Source organism: Myotis davidii, unplaced genomic scaffold, assembly GCF_000327345.1.
Source record: "Myotis davidii unplaced genomic scaffold, ASM32734v1 scaffold323, whole genome shotgun sequence".
NCBI lineage: Eukaryota > Metazoa > Chordata > Mammalia > Chiroptera > Vespertilionidae > Myotis > Myotis davidii.
The window spans coordinates 1,782,910-1,791,179 of NW_006295491.1; the positions used below are offsets into that span (position 1 = coordinate 1,782,910).

The window sequence follows — 8,270 nt, forward strand, 5'->3', positions numbered from 1 at the left end:
TGAGGCGCATTCCCTGTGTGTTGTGCATGTAATGTGATGGGCAATCATAATGTGAACTTTCAAGGTGATATTTTAGTAGTTGATAACAGTGTTCTAAAGAATGTGCTCTGCTCATAAGGATAAACTTAATTATGTTCATCCTTAATCTTGTCCAGAATAGCACTGTGTGACAGAAATGTAATTTGAGCCACATACTGTATTAATTAAAAAATTTCCAGTAGCTTCATTAAAATAGCAAAACATGGTTAAATTAATTTGAATATATTTTACTTAACCTGATCTATCCAAAACATATCATTCTAACTGATAATCAATATAAAAATAATTGAGATATTTTACTTTTTTTGGGGTACTAATTCTTGGAAACCTGGTATTTTACATCTCAATTTGGTCACTAAATTTTCATCAGAAATACTTGATCTTCATTTAGATTTCATAGTTTATGGTTGGAAATATAGATTCACATACCTAAGTTGTTTCCAACATTCTTATGATTTTTAATATTCGAATTAAATACCAAAAATAACTTTCTTTCAATATTTGCACCCAAATGGATAAAACTAATTCATGCTTTTTTAGTAGAATGTATTAGACTCTGAAGTAAAAGTTTGTTAATTTCAAAACTACGCTACTCAAATTAAGCAAATTTATTTATTAACATCAAATTCCAAAGGACATTGTATAAGTTGAAAAGCAACTCTAAATTTTATCAACTGTTTTATGTCATTTTTATAGCCAGTTTGCACAATTCTATCCTTTATAATGAAAAAACTTTTTACGTAAGAAACATCTTTTGTATTTTGCTCTGCCACAGCTAATTGTAATTGTCATTAATAGTAAAATATCTTTCAATCTCACTTCACTGTTCTGGTCATAGTGCTAGTAGTTTCCAAATCTCCACTTGATGCTGCATAGATAGAATACCTTTATTTTAATTTTAAAAATTTGTCTACCACTTCCTTTGTCCATTTGTTTTTAGAGTTAAAAAGAAAGTAACTTAATTATATTCAAAATATTAAAATTTAAAAAGCAACTAAAATTAAAGTGAAAAAGTATCTCTATTTAGTTACCAATTTTAATTTACATAGGCATCACTGCAACTTATTTGCCAAAAAAATTAAGTAAATATATTGCACTGCTATTGCATTAGTGTGTAGAAAAAAAATTTCAGCCGAATAGTTAATTGATACTGACTAGATCAGTTTTATTTCTGTGTAATACTAGAAATGAGTCACTATATTTCTACATGTACAGTTTAGTGTGCAGTGCAGTGGTTACAATGAAATGTAGACTCACCAAAACAATAAAATTATCTTTAGCAGAAGGCCATTTTACACTGCTTCAGTTTTTATATTTAGATAAAATTAATTATAATTAAATAAAAATTCAATTCCTTATTAACACTGGTCACATTTCAAGGGTTCACATGCAGCTAATGGCTAATGTATTGGTTGGTTACACTAGTATACTGTACTTCCAGGACTGGAAATTAAAACTTTGAGAGTTGGTTATATATTTTCTTAAAGTATTTTGGAGACTGGGGACTAGGGATTATAATATTTTTTGTTAATGCTAATTTCACAGGCAGAGTCCCAAGAAGACTTGAATCAAGAACCCTGGAAAAAGCTGCTTATTTTCTTTGTAGCATGCCTTATAGTCCTGAAGCATTAACAAGGAAATGAATAACAAATAAATAAATAAATAAATAAATAAATAGGAAATGTTTGACATGTTGTTTATGGGTAAAATGATATTTGGTAATTAGAAAAGCATTTGGCCACACACATTTTATTTGAAACTGTGGCTTGATTCCCCGCCCCCACCCCTGTTATTAGAATACTTGAAGAGTGGAAAAATGTTTACATTCTAAAAACTTTTTATCATGTTGGTGAAAGACCAAAAAAAAAAAGGTGTGTGTAATTTTGTTTAAATCCCTTCTCACAAGTAAAATTAAGAATGTTTTATCTATAGAGATCTGTAGAGCTCTTATCAGGTTTACAACAGTCCTTTAGATTAGAAATGGACTTTCAGTTGACATGAATTGTGGAAAGATTGTTAATGGTGTTCAAATATTTAATATTTGGATCAATAGGAAAATGTTTTATTAAATATACTTAAACTCCTTTGGTTTTTTAAGTTGTGAGAGTCCATATCTCAACTATTTAGAGCACCAAACTTTTTTCTTTTATTTACAGGGGTGGAAAAAGTAGGTTTACAGTTGTTTGATACTGTGACAAGATCAGTTTTTCTATACAAATGTAAACCTACTTTTGCCAACCCCTGTATCTACTATTGTCTTTTGAGCAAGCCAAGCAATAAGTTCTGCATGTTTCTGATTTCCATAAAATAGATGAATGCTCTTACCAGATTTTGTTCATTCCTAGTCATGATCTGTGAGTACAGGGAGATGTCTCAAGACCTGTTTTAAAAATTAGAGGAGTAAGTCCATGAAGACGGAAGTACAACTTGAGAAAATTTTGCCCACTAGATTGTTTCCAAAATGCATTCTATAGTAGTCATTAGAGATGATTCTTGAATAAAAGGCTCTGTGGTTAAGTAAGTTTGAAGGAACATTGTATACATAATAATGACCTATTAAAGATTCACAATGCACAATGATATATTAAGGACTGAGGCATCTTACAGAAAGAAACTTCTTATCCTGCATTTCACCTGTCTATCCAATGAGAAATGCTGCCCTCTAGAGGCTCAAATTTAATTGCTCTTGCATTTGAATACCATAATGCTGCCTCATCTTTGTGACAGTTCATACTAAATACATAATAGAAAAATCTTATATTGCTTAATTTTAAGAAAATTTGAGATGGAAAGCAATGTAATAGATGCCCCTTATTGGACATAGGCCATATTTATTGCTGCTAATAACCTTTTAAAAAAATTTACTTTATATAGGGCATTATGGAAACATATTACAGGTCTCCAAACTCTATGAAGTTTCTTGCTGACAGAAGTTGTCTTTCGTTGTCTTCTTTGAAGACCTATAACAATCTTGCTTATGACAGTTACCATTCAAAGGAAGCTAGCTTCCTCCTACCCCCTTCAATAATCCTTGTTCTTTACAGAACTCTAACTGGAGTCATATTGTAACATGCTTTGCCTTTGCATAGGCAAAAAAGGAAGAAAAGCATTATCTATCAGCATTAAAAGGTTTTTGCTAACATCTTAGTAATAACCTTAGGAATATGTAGAGAAATGGGTTCTGATGATGAGAAGGGAACATGCTTTTTGCATTTGGCTCCGTATACTGGCATGGGGCAATTACCAGAGATTCTGTATTCAGTATTCTTGCTCAAGCAGCTAGGGTGTGTTGTATTGTTTGCTCCCTTGATTGCTTTCAGCATTGATCTATATTAAATGATGTTAAATGCCTAACCAGTGATGGCGAAACTTTTGAGCTCGGCATGTCAGCATTTTGAAAAACCCTAACTTAACTCTGGTGCCATGTCACATATAGAAATTTTTTGATCTTAGCATCCATAGTAAAACAAAGATTTATATTTTTGATATTTATTTTATATATTTAAATGCCATTTAACAAAGAAAAATCAACCAAAAAAATGAGTTCGTGTGTCACCTCTGACATGCGTGTCATAGGTTCGCCATCACTGGCTTACACACTCATGGTATAGTTAGAGGAAGAACTCAAAAGATTAAGGGAAATAGGACTGATGGAATGGATTTTTCAATGAGACCATCCACACCTCTCCATATTCCCACCATTATCCACAAAGAGGTTTAGGAGATACTTCATTCACCAAGGTAATGAGAAGTACTTTGATGATAGTTCCAGCATGTGTGGAAAGCAGTACACAGTAGTCCCCCTTTATCTATGGTGTGAGTATAAAATGGTAGAGCCACTTTGGAAAACCATTTGGCAGTTTCTTATAAATTTAAGCATTATACCTACCTTTGCAACCAGCAGTTCTAGTTCTTCTCCTGGGTATTTTCCTAAGAGAAATGAAAACATGTCTACAAAAAGCCTTTTAAAATAATGTTTAGAGCAGATTTATTCATAGTAGCTAACAACTGGAAACGACCCAAACATCAATCTATAGGATAAGTAGTTAAAAAGTTTTCATATGTTCATACAGTGGCATACTACTCAGTAATAAACAGGAAAAAACTTGCATGCCAGTGACATGGGTGGCTCTCACAAACTCACCCAGTGAAAGATGCTGGACACAGTATGCTCTGATTCCATTTATACTAAGTCCTAGAACAGGCAAAGCTAATCTGTGGTAAAAAGAATATTGAACAGTGGACTAGTTCTTTAGTTATGGGAAGTGCTCATGCTCAGTTGGGAAGGGGCATAAGGGAATTTCCTGAAGTGAAAAAGTGTAGAGGTTACAGGAGTGTACTTGTCAGAGTAGTATGGTAAAGGAGTGTATATGTCAGTGTATGTAAATTTTACCTTAAAACATGAGAATAAGTTGGGTGGCAGGGAGTGGAGGGTTCAGATGAAACAAGAATAGCAGGATGTTGATGATTGCTAAAGTTGGGTAATGGATACATATGGGTTTATTATATTCTGTTTATTTTGTGTTTGAAATTTTCAACATAAAAAGTTTTTTTAATACGAATGTTATGAACACACATACATAGCACCTATGTTCTCACCATCACCTTAATAAAACTTTGCCAATATAATTGTCCTACCCTGTGAACCACACCTTAATTCCACGATCCCTTCCCCCATCAGCCACTCTCCTAAATCCCTCCTAACTTTTAAACATTTTCTAAATATCAATCTAAAGGTCACTTCCTTGAAAGAAAGGCTTTCCTCATTCAAAACACTCAGTAGGTTAAATGCTCCTGTTATGTGTATTCATGGCTTTTATCACATTTGTGATCTATTTGTTTGATTAGTTCACATCAATCTCTCCAGTTTTCAGAGAGCAGAGTATATTTATTTTTGCCCTATTAATGACTAGCATAATAATTCTATTGGATGATTGTGCTGTTGTAGTTTTTTCTTTCGTATTAAAGATACTAGGGGTCCAGTGCACGACTTTGTGCACCTTGAAAGGAACTGTAGGCCATGAGGCTGCTGTGGCCACAGAGGCAGGTCTTGGCCTATCCTTCGCACCCCTGCCTGGCCCCTCCTGCTGTGGGCTCCAGCTCCCTGTCTGCTGGCAGCCTCGGTCCTACCGCTACCGCTCCCACATGCTGATGGCGCCGGCCCTGCTCACACCTGCTGACAGCGTGGAGCAATTGGGGCTGGTGCCAGCACCAGGTGTGAGTGGCAGCTCTGGCACTGACAGTGGGTGCGGGTGGGGACGTCACCAGCAGCGGGTACGAGAGGCAGCTGCTGGCGCCGATTACCCCTCAGGAGCAGGGGGAGGTGGAGAAGCCTGAGGGCAGTTGGATCCGGCAGCTGCCACTTGCACCCGCTGATAGCTCTGAGTGATTGGTGTCGGCACCAGGCACCGGCAGCAGGTGTGAGTGCCGGGCGGAACCATGGTGTGCAGGAGCAAAGAATTGTCAGGAACTAGCAGAGGCTTGCCCTGATGACAGCGAATGGCGCCCCGCCTTGGTCTGGTGCCCCCGCTCACCTGCTCCACCATCCCACCATAGCCGATGCCCGCCAAGTTCCACGCTCTGCCTCCTGCTGCTGATGCCCACCATGTTCCATGAGTGCACCCTAGTGGTCAGCACATGTCATAGCAACTGGTTATTCGGTTATTCGGTTGCTCGGCCATTTGGTCTATTTGCATAGTAGGGTTTTATATATATAGATATATGGATAAAAATTAAAGAGCTATTATTGCATACTTTAGTCAGTATGTTATAAAAAGTTATGAATGTGAGAGAATGATAGGTAGTAATTCTTTTTTATTTTATTGGCATTTGATAAAAAAGGAGAAATAATAATGTGTGCTTTGATATTGAACCATGTCCAAAAAGCCTGCCACTTGGTTCACAAATGCTCTTGAGTTTTATAATTTTCTCTATTTTTTAAAAAATATATTTTATTGATTTTTTACAGAGAGGAAGGGAGAGGGACAGAGAGTTAGAAACATCGATGAGAAACATCGATCAGCTGCCTCCTGCACATCCCTCACTGGGGATGTGCCCACAACCAAGGTACATGCCCTTGACCGGAATCAAACTTGGGACCTTTCAGTCTGCAGGCCGACGCTCTATCCACTGAGCCAAACTGGTTACGGCTCTTGCTATTTTCTTACATGGAAGCTATGCAATAAAAGACCCCTTTCCTACTTATAAAGATTACTCTAAATACCTCTTTTTTTCTCTTCTCTAAAGTGCTTTCTCCTTTGCCTACTAGTTTTGATGTTTAGTATCAGGGATGATGATCTTTAAGGGCTCCCTATTTTCTTATTTTTTATACTGATAGAGTATATTTTAAACTTCGATATGCCTCACTTCCAAATGAAGTTATGAACTGATAATAGATTGCTAAAAATGCTTGGTTGTAATTGCACCACTGAACATATTATCTATAATACAAATACAAATTAAAGGTGTTGAAGGGAAGGGAATGCTTTTGAATTTTGCTATTTTGTATATCCATGGAATACCTGGGCAGTTTAACAAAGTAGTTAGATTTCTGTTATGATTTTTTTAAAATATTTATTTATTTCAGAGAGAGGAAAGGACAAAAAAGGAGAGAGAGTGAAACATCAATGATGAGAGAGAATCATCGATTGGCTGCCTCCTGGCCCCCTACTGGAGATCAAGCCCACAACCCTGGCATATTCCCTGACTGGGAATCTAACCATGACTTCCTGATTCATAGGTCGACACTCAACCACTGAGCCACACTGGCTGGGCTGTTATGATTGTTTTAACTGTTATCTCTTCTTGGGAGAGTGCATATTTAAGAGTGTGGAAGACTCAAGCCAGGGTTGAGTCCTGGTTCTCCTATTTCCTAAGCTGCAGGACTGATCAAGTGACTTAGCTGTTTTGTGGATCTGAAGTTATTGAAAATAGAAGCTTTTGGGCATTCATGACTGACTTTTCTAAAACAAAACAAAACAAAATACACATACACACAAAAACCCAGACCTGAGTACCACATACCTTTTCTTACAACTTTTTAATGAGTACCCATTGCATGGAATGAAGTCCAAATTCTAGAGCGCAGGGCAAATGTGGCTCTTTAAGCACTAACAGACATTCTCTACTAATTTCTTATATGCACAATACATTCCAGCTTTACTAAATTAATTAAAAATTTTGAATTTACCATGTTTTATCTATCTTGTTTTATATATAAGCTATTCTCTAAGCCTAAAATATACTTTCATTTATTTAGCTTAAAAACATCTCCTCATTGAAGATTTTTTTATCTTGTCTCAGTTCAATTAATTGTATCATGCTACTATATTTATTAAACACTATTAAAAACTGCCTTACAGTCATTTTTAAAAAATGCCCATCTTTTTTCTTAAATTGAGTTGCTTGAGGGCAAGGACTGTGTATTAATCTTCATAGTATCTTCCATGCCTTGCTTACTATAGTTGATCAATTAATGCTGATTGGGTAAGTGAACATTTTTGTTTTTCATTTTGAGAATATTGTAAGGATTATTCCTTTAGTTGTTTATTTGAAGTTGGCAGAAATTTCCAGACAGATTGGCTCTATGGACAAACAAAAGGGAATAATTAAATAAAATATAAATAGTTTCATCTAGGAACAGTTTTCTGAAGTTGGAACTAATGTGTTAAGCTATTAAATTACCTAGAGTGGAAGGACAAATTTTTAGAATGATTATGTTTTACTTGTTAAAGTAGATGGCACATAAGAGAACTTTTAAATTCCTATGACAAAAATGGGAAAATTGCAAAGTTAGAGTCTCTGAGGTTTCTGATGTTTCATAGACTAACAAAAGGTTGCTTTATTAGCAGCGTTAATGAACGAATCGCTTTATTGGCTTAGGCATACTGGTAGCTTTGTCAGTCCAAAGAGCTAAGAGTTCTTATTTCAATTCATGATTATGTTAGAGTCGTGAAGTGAAAGCCGTTGACCTTCTCTTAAGCAGAAAATAGAAAGTTTTCACAAATAGATTAAAGCATTAAAGGGAATGTGATAAAGAACTAACTTATCAAATCACTTAAAAAATTTGAGTTAAAATTTTTTTTGTGTGTGTACTGATTTTACACTAGTAGGTTTTAAAAATAGACTTATTAATTGGAAATAAAATAATAACTTTAATAAGATGGTTTTGTAGAGTTAGGTCTAAATGATTGAAAAAGCTGAGTTTTTAAAATGGATAAACTTTTAATTCT

The 8,270-nt window shown here is 35.3% G+C and overlaps 1 long non-coding RNA gene across 1 annotated transcript in view; it reads right to left on the reverse strand.

Moving 5' to 3' along the window:
• Positions 1–1,718: 1,718 nt before the first annotated feature.
• The window catches only part of LOC107184148, a 29,483-nt gene continuing 22,931 nt past the window's right edge, over positions 1,719–8,270 (reverse strand). Inside the window, exons 2-3 of the long non-coding RNA XR_001514966.1 lie at positions 3,929–3,969; positions 1,719–2,419 (exon numbers count right to left, since the gene is read on the reverse strand). This is a non-coding gene — a long non-coding RNA (uncharacterized LOC107184148). The remainder of the gene's footprint in view (positions 2,420–3,928; positions 3,970–8,270) is intronic.